Source organism: Canis aureus, chromosome 33 (assembly GCF_053574225.1).
Source record: "Canis aureus isolate CA01 chromosome 33, VMU_Caureus_v.1.0, whole genome shotgun sequence".
NCBI classification, from domain to species: domain Eukaryota; kingdom Metazoa; phylum Chordata; class Mammalia; order Carnivora; family Canidae; genus Canis; species Canis aureus.
In genome coordinates this window covers 34,610,036-34,623,527 of record NC_135643.1, presented here as the reverse complement: position 1 = coordinate 34,623,527, position 13,492 = coordinate 34,610,036, and positions in this window count along the sequence as shown.

Below are 13,492 nucleotides of genomic sequence, written 5' to 3'. Positions count from 1 at the left end.
AGCGCCAACAGACTTTTTATAATTTAGGGCCACCAGCTGTGGTCAAGGATGACAAAGAAAAATATATAAGAGGGTCAAATAATTGAACTCCTTTTACGTCATGGTAGAGATTTCTTTTCCATTCTGTACTCAGAATCTACTTGATATTTTTTTTCCACAGTAGACTAACACAATCACATTTATACTATATGAACATTATTCTAGAAATATAGAAAGAAGGAAACTTCCATTAATTGGACTTCATATAGCACCATAAATTACCTAGGTGCAATTTCATTTAACTCTAAGATCAACCTTGTAAAGTAGGTCACTTTATTGTGTCCCATTTTGACAGGTGAGGAAGGTTTAAGACCATAAAGTTTTAATTACTTACTCTGGTAAGTCTCAAAGCCAGTATGCAACCTGAGAAATATTTGACTCCAGAATTCATATTCTTTCACTAGATAAGCTGGCTAATTGGAGATGAGACTAAAGACATAAAGGCATTTTCAAAAATTCTTCTAATATTTCATCCAAGTAATGAAAAAAAGGTATGCATTAGGTCAGCAGTTATGAGGATGAAAAAGCAGGGATGAGGGATCCCTGGGTGGCGCAGTGGTTTAGCGCCTGCCTTTGGCCCAGGGCGCGATCCTGGAGACCCGGGATCGAATCCCACGTTGGGCTCCTGGTGCATGGAGCCTGCTTCTCCCTCTGCCTATGTCTCTGCCTCTCTCTCTCTCTCTGTGTGACTATCATAAATAAATAAATAAATAATTAAAAAAAAAAAAAAAAAAAAAGCAGGGATGAAAATACCTTGTAAGTATAAGAGACAGAACCTGGGCCCCCACTGAATGTGAGAAGTAATGGAAAGGGGAGAATCAAGGATGTCTCAGGTCTCCAGCTTGGGAGAAAAGACGTGATAGTAGGAGAAATATGTTTAGGGGGAAAATAATGAATTCATTCTCAGCAGTTTTGAGCTTGAGATGCCTGGGTTTATCATATTGAGATGCACACTAGATGGTGGGAAATAAACACCTGAAAATAAGAAATAAGTCAAAGCAGAGATCCTATCACAGTGCTGTGGAACTGTGCTGTGCACAATCATTAGCAAATTCCCCTGTATCCTCAATTTCTCTAGATTTTTCCCTTCACCTTCTTGTTCTAATAAAAGCCCAGGTCTTCTCTGTGAATCTTGATTCCCTTGAAACTTCTAATATTGAGTTTGATTTTCCTCAAATTTGTAATGCCTCTTAAAGTCTTTGCTCAGAACTGGCACAATTTAACTTATCTCCACATTCCTTTGTCCAAAGCAAGTTACATAGTCAAGCCTAATATTTGCTAAACAATAATAAAATCTACCACAAGGGGTCCCTCCTCCTCACTGATTAACTATTTTATCTCCTGGATCCCCAAAATTCTGTCTCAGGTTGGTTATGTCATGTCAAGGGCATTTGAATAACACTTGAGAAATGATCACTTCAATATTCTAGTCTCTCAGATCTTTAGATTCCCTACTCTTTTCCACTGAATTTGCCTCCTTCCCATTGTCATCCTTTAGAACTTTTCATTACCAAGAACAATTTCAAGCTGCCTACTGTCCAATGACCTCTTTCTTTAATATATGTTTCCTTTCATGTCCCTCCATTATTCCTGCTCACTACTTTTAATACTCTGATGGGCAGAGTAATGGCCCTCAAAGAAATCAGAGCTCTAATCCCTGCTATGTTACATGGCAAGAGGGAATTAAGGCTGCATATGGAATTAAGACTACTAAAGAGCTAACCTTAAAATATGGAAAGTATTCTGGATTATCTAGGTGGGCCCAATGTAATTGCAAGAGTACTGAAATGGTGAAGAGGGAGGCAGAAAAGTCAGAAGGCATCATCAGAAAGACATAAATAGACATTGCTGGCTTTAAAGATAAGAGGGGGACATGAGCCAAGGAATGGGAGCAGCCTCTAGAAATTGGAGAGGAAAATTATATATATTCTTCTCTATGGCCTCCAAAAATAAGCTCAACCTTGCCATCACCTTGATTTTAGCCCAATGAGACATATTTCAGACTACTCACATCTGACTTTGTAAAATAATAAATTTGTGTTCCTTTAAACTTTTAAGTTTGTAGTGATTTGCTGTAGCAGTAATAGGAAACTAATATGTACCCCAACTGAAACAATCTTTAACCTCAGGAAAAAAACAGTACTTTGGTCTTACTACATTTTCATGGACTCCTGCTTTCCTCTCACTTCATTTTATTCAATCAATTCACCAGCTTAAATTCCATGGCCAATTATTATAATTATCCTCCTTTCTTGCTCTTAGCAAAACCTAAACACCAGCTCTCAGCTCGCTCTCGGCCTGCTCTCACATGTCAGAATGGTGACAACCGGCACAGGTTGACCACAATCACTTTAAATTCACTGTATCTTCCAAGTGTGTCTCTAATATGACTAGGCTAAAATATTATGTTTCTCTAGTCCATTTACTAATCCACTCTCCTGGATTGATGACAATCAATTCTCTCTACTCAAAACCTTCACATCAATCTCCTCCCATTACTATAGGTCAATGAACCTTGCTTCATTAAGTAAAATAATCTAAAGATTACACCTACATGCTCTCACTATATATGCCCAACTCCCTACATCTGTGCCCTTTAATTTCTTTTCTGTTACTGTGGATGATTAACCTGTGCTTCTAGCTAAAGCCAAATTTCTTACTTGCATTAATATCCTTTACCTACTCAAGGATACTAATCCAGAAATTTTCATGTGTCTCTCATGCTTCAACTTTCTCTCTCTACTGAACTATATCACTCTATATATGAACATGCTATTATTTCTCCTATCTTAAGAATTAAATATATTCTCTTGGTTCTTCTATCCCTCCCGACAGCTTTCCTACTTCCTTCTCTTTTCTAAAAAAAAAAAGATTTTATTTATTAATTCATGAGAGACACAGAGAGAGAGAGAGAGAGGCAGAGACACAGGCTGAGGGAGAAACAGCCTCCATGCAGGGAGCCTGATGTGGGACTCGATCCTGGATCTCCAGGATCAGGTCCTTGGCTGAAGGCGGTGCTAAACCGCCAAGCCACTTGGGCTGCCCCTGACTTCCCTCTTTTAACCTTCCAAAAGAGTTATCTACACTCGTTGTCTTCAATTGCTTTTCTCCACAGCCTGCATGCTGTCTCAAATCCACTCCAATTATCTTTTTCCTCAAACATGACAAAATAATAGTTTTTGCTAAGTCATCAATTGCCCCATATTCCAAAATCCAAAGGTAATGATTAGCCATAATTTTGCTTGACCAGTTAATAGCATTTTATCCCATAAATCATTCTCTGTTTCTTAAAGCACATTTATCACTTGGTTTCCCAGTCACCATCCTTTCTTAGTTTTCCTCTTATTTCAGTAATTTCTCCTTCTTCATCTATTTTGCTGTTTCCTTATTTTATTCCCAATCTTTTAAGAGTGCGAAGCCTCAGATTTCATACATTGAACCTCTTGTCTCTCTGCCCATAATCATCCAATGTCATAGCTTGGGCTACTATACTGAAAATTCCTAAATTGATATCTCTACCTAGGAATTCACCACTGAACTCCAGTCTCTTATGACTAAAATTTTCTATACAACATCACCATTTGGATGTTTATTTTTTTAAAAATATTGTATTTATTTATTCATGAGAGACACAGAGAGAGAGAGGCAGAGACACAGGTAGAGGGATAAGCAGGCTCCATACAGGGAGCCTGAAGTGGGACTCAATCCCAGGTCTCCAGGATCACACCCTGGGCCAAAGGTGGCACTAAACCACTGAGCCACCCAGAGATTCCTCATTTGGATGTTTAATAGGCATCTCAAACAAACGCCTTTTGATTCCTCTGCATAACACACACACACACACACATATGCACATGTACACACACATTCACAACCTCCTCCTTTTGAACTTTTTACACCTTATATCTCAATCATAATGCCACTCTCATAGTTTTCCAGTCAAAATTTTCACTTTCCAACAAAAACTGTGGACAAAACTGTGGATGATAATTTGACACTTTTCTTTCTACAATATTCATATTCTGTTTGTTCTGCATTCAATTTATTTTCAGAATCTGATTATTTGTCCCTTATATCCACTGCAGCATCCCTGGCCAAAATTTTGTTGAATATGGCAATAACCTCCTAAGTGGCCTCAACTCAGCTACCATCAACTGGCTTCTCCTCCTACCTGGTGAAAGTCAAAACCAAGTCTGGCCCATTTGAGCCTTTGTACAAAACATTGTAAACCAGCCAGGATAGCCAACACAATATTAATGGAGAAGAATGAAGTTGGAGGACTGATGCTACCTGATTTTGAGACTTCTTGTAAAGCTACGATAATCAAGACAGAGTATTAGAGGTGAAAAAATGGACAAATAAATCAATGGAACACAATAGAGAGCCCAGAAATACACCCTCATAAATGTAGGCAGTTGACTATTGACAAAAGAGTGGAGATGATACAATGGAGCAAAGATAGTCTCTTCAACAAATGGTGCTACCATAATTGGACATCTTCATACAAAAACTGAATCTGGACACAGACCATACACCCTTTACCACCTAATCTAAAATGGGTCATGGATCTAAATATAAAACTCAAAACCATAAAACTCCTAGAAAATAACATAGGAGGAAGCTTAGATGACCTTAGGTGATGGTGACACCTTTCTAGATATAACAAAGACATGATCCATAAAAGACATAATTGATAAACAGAACTTCATTAAAATGAAAATTTTCTGCTCTGCGAAAGACAATGTCAAGAAAATAAGAAGACAAGACACAGACTGGGAAAGATATCTGCCAAAGATACATCTGATAAGGGACTGTTATGCAAAATAAACAAAGAACTCTTAAAACTTAATAAGAAAGCAAACAATTAGATTAAAAGTGAGCCACAGACTTCACCAATGAACTACAGCTGACAAATAAGCCTATAAACAAATATGTACAAAAAAGCACAAGGTATTTCACACCATATATCATCAGGGAAATGTGAATTAAAACAATGAGATATGACTATACACCTATTAAAATGGCCAAAATCTAGAACACTGACAACGTCAAATGCTGACAAGGATGTGGAGCAGCAGGAAATCTCACACATTGCTGGCCGGTTTGCAAAATTATATAGCTATTTTGGAGGACAGTTCTGTGGTTTCTTACAAAACCAAACACGCTCTTACCATATGATTTAATAATTATACTCCTTGGTAAATACCCAAAGGAGTTGGAAGTTTATGCCACACCAAACTTGTACATGGATGTTTATAGCAGCTTTTTTCATTCAGAATTTGTTCAGTTTGATTGGAAGCAACCAAAATGTTCTTTAAATGGACAAATAAACTAGTATATCCACAGAATGAAATATTCAGTGCCAAAAAGAAATGAACTTTCAAACCATTAAAAATCATGGAGAAACCCTTAAAGAATATTATGAAGTAAAAGAAATCAATCTGAAAATGATACATACATATAATTTCAACTCTATGACATTCAGAAAAAGGCCAAAACATGAAGCCAGTAAAAAGGCTAATGGTTGCCCAGGAGTTGAGGGGAGGTAGAGATAAATAGGCAGAGCCCAGAAGGTTTGCGGGCCAGTGAAACTACTCTGTATGATACAATAGTGAATATATGTCATTATTTATATTTTTCAAAACCATGGTATGCACAAAACCAAAAATCAATCCTAATATTGACTATGGACTTTAGATGATGATAATGTGTCAATGTACATTCATACTTGGTAAAAAATGTATCACACTGGTGAGTGATGCTGAATAATGGGAAAGGCTATGTACGTGTGAATAGGTGGTATGTGGGAAATTTCTGTACCTTCCTCTCAATTTTGTTGTAAGCCTAAAACTGCTCTAAAAATACAAAATCTTTTAAGAAATTATAAACCTCCCTCCTCTTCTAGTAAATAGAGCCCCATAACAGGGCACCTGGCATAATAAGAGCCTTTTACCATCTATACCTCGCTGATAAGTGTTACACCTCTCTCCACTCCCACTTCACCAGGACTCCCTTTTTTCTTCCTTTCTTGACTTCATTTTTCTCCACTGCATATTATATCTCTCCCATGTTTGTTTTGGTTACTCTATCTCTTCTCCCTCTAGAATGTGAACTCCAGGAGGATAGAAATCTTCATCTATCTTGTCTACTATTGTCTTACTATTGTCTACTATTGTCATTTCTAGAAAAATGCTTACTATATTATAGGTATTCAATTATATTTCTTAAACTAATATTTTTTGAATAAGGAAACCTAACATGGGTGAGATATAATGAATCCGATCACTCAGAAGAAATGTTTAGAATGAGAAAAAGGAGCAGTCAAGATAAGGAAGGACACTAAGAAGGAATGGTTAAAATATCTGCCTTTCTTCCAGCTTCCCAAACTCTTAACAAATCCATTGCTTCATGTGATAGCATAAATCATACTGATGATTTTTGAAGAGTTGTCAAATTACTTCTAAAAACATTATGCAAGGACTGTGTGAGTGTGACTCTGTGTGTATGTGTGTCTGATTGGGAAATAGAAGAGGGAAAGAAGTGACTAACAAATTTAGCCTTAATTTCAAAGATCAGAAATTTAGAATTTACTCCAATTGATAGACTAGCATGTATGTTTGAAAAATCTCAGGCTAGAGTAAATAAAGACAAATGCTCAATTTCATTCTTGTTTAATTTTTCTCTGATTGCTAGGAGTCTCTCACAAAGCACAAAACTATAAGTTGTAGAAATAAATGTCAACAGCTAAAAAAGATCAAGGTAATTAGTGATGTAGGAACAAGTTAGGGGCAGATGGGGCTAGGCAGGGAAAGATAAGGGAAAGGCCCCAGAGTCAGGCTCCTACCCATCTCAAGAGAACAGACGAAAGACAGTAAAAAAACAGAAAAAATAAACCTGACTCCCTAGCTCCAAAATGTTAGGGAGTATCCCTCTTTAATGGCTACTGTAATCATAGAAATAGGTCATTAAGGTGTTATCAATAGTCCCTGATCAAACCAAGACGATACAAGAATCTCAAGGCCATGGGCTACCTGACTAGGCTCACAGAAATCCTAGATGCAGAGAAATGTTACGGAGAAGAAATTAATCAGAGAGAAGGGAACATCTTATTTGGGCTCATGATATTTACAAAAACATCTTGTTTGTTATTATGATAGATATAAGTCCACCATGTTTGTTCTAAATATCCACCCTGATAGTGATAAGAAATTTACCAGGTTCCCTGGTCAGTTTTCTATATAAAAGACAGACCATAAAAGCCCTCAGTGGCAACCCTGTCGGGACCCCTCTCACTTTTGAGAGCTTTCTCTGGATCTCTGTTTAATAATCTTCTATCGCTTTGCTCACTCTCTGTTGTCCGCGAGATTCATTCTTTGACTCCATGAGACAAGACCCAAGCTCTCCCATATCATTATCACTCACATTTGAAAAGCAAAAAATAATCTTTTGCCATACCAATTTTCCAATAGAGCATCTAGATTTTGAACCATGTTGACCTTACCAAAATTTCTTTCCTTTGCATCAATGTATCTTCCTGATACTTTTTTTTTTCAGTTTAATTGTGATTCAGTCCACAGGAAATATTAGTAAACTAATTTTTAAAAAGTAACTTCTTTGCTTTCTGTGCTTCTCTGTTCTTAACCTCACAGGAAGTAGGCCGTTTGTTTGAATGTGTTTACAAACTGAATATATCCACTACACTGGAACTTCATGAAATGAAAGGCAAAATCATCCAGCTGCACAATTATGTGCATAATTTATCAGATCAGTTTCTTTCTATGGAATCAGCAGTGAATTCTCTGCTCTATACTGCCAATTTTCAGGTTTGTATTATTGTTCATTGCCGTATTACTTGCCGAAATGACTAGCTTGAGTAGCATGACTCTATCTTGTGACACTGGAGTCCAACTACAAAAATGCCAGTTGCCATAAACAGCATGCCCTGGCTGTCCACTCAAATGTAACAGACTGTTCAAGCCAGGTCTTTTCCTTGCCCTTCCCATTTGCCTAACATTTGTCCTGTTCTACTAGCCAACTTGTATAAAATTAATTGCTTAGAAATGGCCAAACGATATTTAGATTATATAGTAAGCAACCTGGTAAATTCTTTCCCATTTAAAATTGTTTATTGAGCAAACATACCATAAAAGAGTTTTGGGGACAAATAACAAAACTTGACAGCAGGCTGAGTATTGGATGACATTAGGAAATTTTTATTTTCAGATGTGGTAATGTTATCTTAGGTGTGTGAGTGCTATTTTTGCAAAGATATACATTGGAAGTACTTAAAGATGAAATGTAATGATGTATGTAATTTATTTCACAGTAGCTCAGCAAATAAAGAATGGAGTTATAAAGTGAAAAATAAAGCTATCAATTCCCAAAACAAAATTGATGATTTTCATTAGTTCTCCTCTTGGCATATATTCTTCTAGCTATAAAATAAGTATTACTATGTAACAGTTATTGAGTGCATATTATGTGCCAGGCACACTGGTAAGTATTTCATAGGCATGATGTCATTTAATTACCCAACAAACTTATTTGTTAGGTAATAATATTCCTGTTTTTAAAATGAGAAAAAATAAATAAATAAATAAAATGGGAGCAGTTCCTTAGAAAGATTAAATAACTGTCCTAGATTATAGTTTTGTCAGTTATCCTCCAATGTGTACACACACACCCCAAGAACATGTATATTTCCCTAAAGGCATTCATTCAAATATGATTTGTATATATATAAATAAAGTAATATACAAATAAATTAATATATAAATTAATAAATGAAGTATATATAATATGCAAATAAAGTACACATAAAACATCTGTGTATAAATACATATGTATATCTCCCTTACATATGTATATCTCCCTTACTTCTAATTGTCTTAGACACAGAATCATTTATATTTTGAGAGGAGCTCTAAGGACATTTGGGCTTATGAGCCCAGATTAGAACAATGGTTTTCAAAGTTTTCATTGTAGAGCTCTGAGTTCCTTGGAATATATCAGGGTTTCACCTTAGTCAAAGGAGACTCCCATGGGGTAGGCTATTCTTTTAATCCATTTTATTTAGCAGGCTGTGTGCAAAATCCCATTTGATACAAGTAGTCTGCTACTAAAAAAATGTGTTTGAAAATACATATCTAGATGAATGATGGATAATATATTCTTTATGCAGTCCTTTGTGACTATTATTTATCTCATCCAAGCTTTTGAATCCTATTGAAAGATAATCAGGTCAATTATACTCTTGGAAAGGACCACGGCATGGGTATGATGCTTTACGGTGGGAGTTAAGTGCAGTGCTGTATGCTTCCATAGTAAATTGCGCTGGGAGGGAGGGAGCGGACCTCCTCTTGTAAAAAGTAAGAATCCTGCAAGAGCCATGTACTTGACTAGAGGGACTGTTCTCCTCTTCTCCAAGGTGAGGCAATAATACCCACGGATAAGACTAAGATTATTATCAGACAGCAATTCAGGGTATGCTCTTATATAGCAACAACTGAACAAGCAAGCTTTCACGATTCATAGAGCACGACTGAATAGTTTTAGCTTGGAACGTATTTATCAGGTACTACCCATTGTCCCTTAAACCATATAAAAAGGTCCAATAGACTACACAGAGCACAAGATCAGCACACATATAGTACATAAGCCAAATGTTTCTGCTCATTTTACTTCATTTTAGAATACTTGTTTGCAGCTCTTTTTTTTCTGCCAAGAAATAGTTGTTGGAGGTAGTTTCTATTAAAACCACTATTGTAAGTGATGAATCACTGAATTCTACTCCTGAAACCAAAATTATACAATATGTTAACTAGCTAGAATTTAAATAAAAATTTGAAAAGAAATTTAAAAATTAAAAATGCAATACTTTTAGTTACCATAAAAAATTCACTATTAGATCCTGGTAATAATACTAATTAATTTCCATGCATAAGATAAGATATGCATGGGACACCTGGGTGGCTCAGCAGTTTAGCACCTGCCTTTGGCCCAGGGCGTGATCCTGGGGTCCTGGGATCGAGTCCCACATCAGGCTCCCTGCATGGAGGCTGTTTCTCCCTCTGCCTGTGTCTCTGCCTCTCTCTCTCTCTATCTGTGTCTCTCATGAATAAATAAATAAATAAAATCTTAAAAAAAGATATGTTTATCATTGATAAGGAAGCTTATTGTACAATTGTCTGTAGCAGGGGAATATTCATCTACAGATATAAAATATTGATGGAATATGTTAAAATGGGGAAAGAAAGAGTGACCAGAACATGTCTCTATTTCCTTCCTCTGGAAGGCATTATCTGATGCATTAATAATCCATTCTTACTGACTTTGATTCTCTTGGTAGTATTACAATATAAATCTTTATACATTTTTTTAAATATTTTATTTATTTATTCATGAGAGAGAGGCAAAGACACAGGCTGAGGGAGAAGCAGGCTCCCTGTGAGGAGTCTGATGTGGAACTCAATCCCAGGACCCCAGGATCATGCCCTGAGCTGAAGGCAGATGCTCAGCCGCTGAGTCACCCAGGCACCCAAATCTTTGTACATTGTTAACCATTTGATGTTAATCAGTGCAGTGTGACCCTTAATTTATATATTAATTGTCCACAAATTTAAGACTGAGAAAACATTAGTGGAAGCCACAGTCTTAGATTACTATGTTTGATGACAAAAAAGTACAAAGTGTGATAGTGGTTAGTCCTGGAATAGCAGTGCATAAATACAGTTTACAGTTCTTACAGAATATTGGCTTGAGATATTTGTATTTGTATTAAGCAAGAAAACAGCACACATTTCTCATTCAAATCTTAATGGATTCATAATTTGGGTGAAAAAAATAATTTGGGTGAAACAAAGAGCTGCCTTTTAAAAAATAAGATGGACTATGTTCAAAAACACATCAAATAGTAACAAAAGCAAAACAATACAAAAAACCTTCATAGTCATGAAAGAACCACCTTCCCCACACTCTAATACACTCCTTAGCCTTACTTACTATTTCAGCTCATTTACTATCTAGGGTGCAATCAAAGACTAGCTAAGAATCTGGCAATTAGTATTGGTATGTTATTCTGAGAAAATTAAATCTCTCTTGTGTGAATTTGTATCTGAATTTCAATGCTCTCCTTACCAACTTCAAATATGGATGGCATGTCTCCTTTTCTCTCCTCTTCCCAGTTATATCCACCACGTTGGGATCCTCCATAGAATTATTTGTAACTAAGTTATAAACATATACACTTTTACATTTAATTAGACTCTGAGTGAACACTTACAATTTTCATTTTTCTCACTAACGCATTAATCTGGTTAGAATTTCTTCCACTGCCTAATCTTTGTCAAGGGCAGATACTAGCCAGAAATGTCTAGTTTCCTGAGAGGCTGAACAGATAAAATAAGTGTTAAGTTAGTGACCCTCTGTGGTGGGGAAAAGAGGACCTCTCCCTCAAATGCCAAGTTATCAATGGTTTTCAAATAGCAGCAAATTTCAAAGATAACCTGAAAGCACCTTGTTCCTTTTAAGATTATCCCTGCTCCACCTAGAAAATGCTAATTCACATTCGCATTCAAATGTGTTGACAGAGAGACTCAGTATTGTAGGGGAAAATGTGCTTAATAAAATTATACTTAAAACCACTCTACCTCTTCATTGTTCCTGTCTCAAATAACCCAACATCAATATCAAAAAATAGAAAAATACTCTTGCAAAGTGCTTAGCACAGTTGTTGAATAAATGAATGGAAAATTCCATTAATCTGTCTTTCCACATTCTAGTGAATACAGGCTCCCCTTACCCTTTTCCACTGTCTTGATCTCTTTTACTTTTTTTTTAAAGATTTTTTAAGTTTTTTATTAATGATAGTGAGAGAGAGAGAGAGAGAGAGAGGCAGAGACACAGGCAGAGGGAGAAGCAGGCTCCATGCACCGGGAGCCCGACGTGGGATTCGATCCCGGGTCTCCAGGATCGCGCCCTGGGCCAAAGGCAGGCGCCAAACCGCTGCGCCACCCAGGGATCCCTCTTTTACTTTTCATTAAGCTTTCTGCAATAGAATTATAAAGAAAATGGGGATAATTCACATTGCTAAATTTCACAGTGCCCAAAACATTGTATGAAAGGCAAAAGGTAAAAAAAAGAAAAAAAGGGAATAAACTCCCTGGTTGAGATGTTTGTGAAAAAAGAATACTGAAACAGATTACCTAGGGTATTAGAATCTCATACATATATCTTGTGTTTGATTTTGTGTTTGTTAGTGTTTCCTTTTTTATGTCTTTTGTTGTGTTTTCTCAATTGGCTTTGTGCAAGAGACTATCAGACATCCATGCATACAGTCTGAATACCAGCCAGGATAGGTATCCAGTATGAGTCAGATGTATGTTATAGCAGCCAGCTCCTTCATAAAGCACAGAAGTAAAACAAAAGCATAGTAAGTGATTTATTTACAATGACTGAATTGATTAGCAAGAAAATTATTAATAGATTCCATCCAAATGTCCTCATAACTAATTTAGTGCTTTTTGATTTTTATTAATACCATCTTTTTCTGCCTGGATAATAGCAAATACCATATTGTCTTCAAAGGGAAGGCTTTGTGAAATGAAATAGGTTCTGATAGAGTTAATCCATGATTTTAAAGAAGTAACTTATGATTTATTTCAAAATTCTTACCAATATGTGGTTCACTGCATTCTTTTTGTTATAAGCAATGATAAATAAGCTTATGTTAAACTAACTTAGGTATACAAATGAATGGATTAACTCACACAACTAAAAAAAAATCTAATAATGGTTTCAGGTACAACTGGATCCAGGAATCCAGAGCCATTAGTCTTTAAAGCTCCTATCTTACAGATTTAGCAGTCTTGACAGTCTGAAGAGATAGTCCCCTCAGGGTTCTTGTAATCATCCCTGAAATAATCACTGTGGCAGGAGATGGGTTATTCAGACAGCCATGCCTGGCTCACATGTCTGTCATGGGGAGAAAGGATTTTCCCACCAAACTCTATGGAACATCACATTGAAGAGAGGTTCCGTTACCAAAAGAATGAGGAAGTACCCTGAATAGGCACACATATCAAGATGTTCATGGTGGCTCTCTTTTCAAGTTTGTTTGTTTTTTTTTTTTCACTGTGACTCCTGAACTCTTAGTCTACACTATCAAGCTTATATGAATTTGCATAAGAAGCCACTCATCCCTGTTGGGCAGCACCCACATTGCTGTTGGCTACCAGCAGGCCGGAAGTTTTGATTTCCATTTGACATCAGTGGCTTTCTAGACACAATCATTTGCACAGGCTGTGATTTAATACACCAGCACTAATGGCTCTTTCATATTTTTTAATTGTTAAAACACATCTAATTATATAATATTAGAAAGTCAACCCAACATTGATTCAGCCCAGCTTTACCAAATTAAGAGGGGGAAATAACCAGTTCTCTATAAGAACAA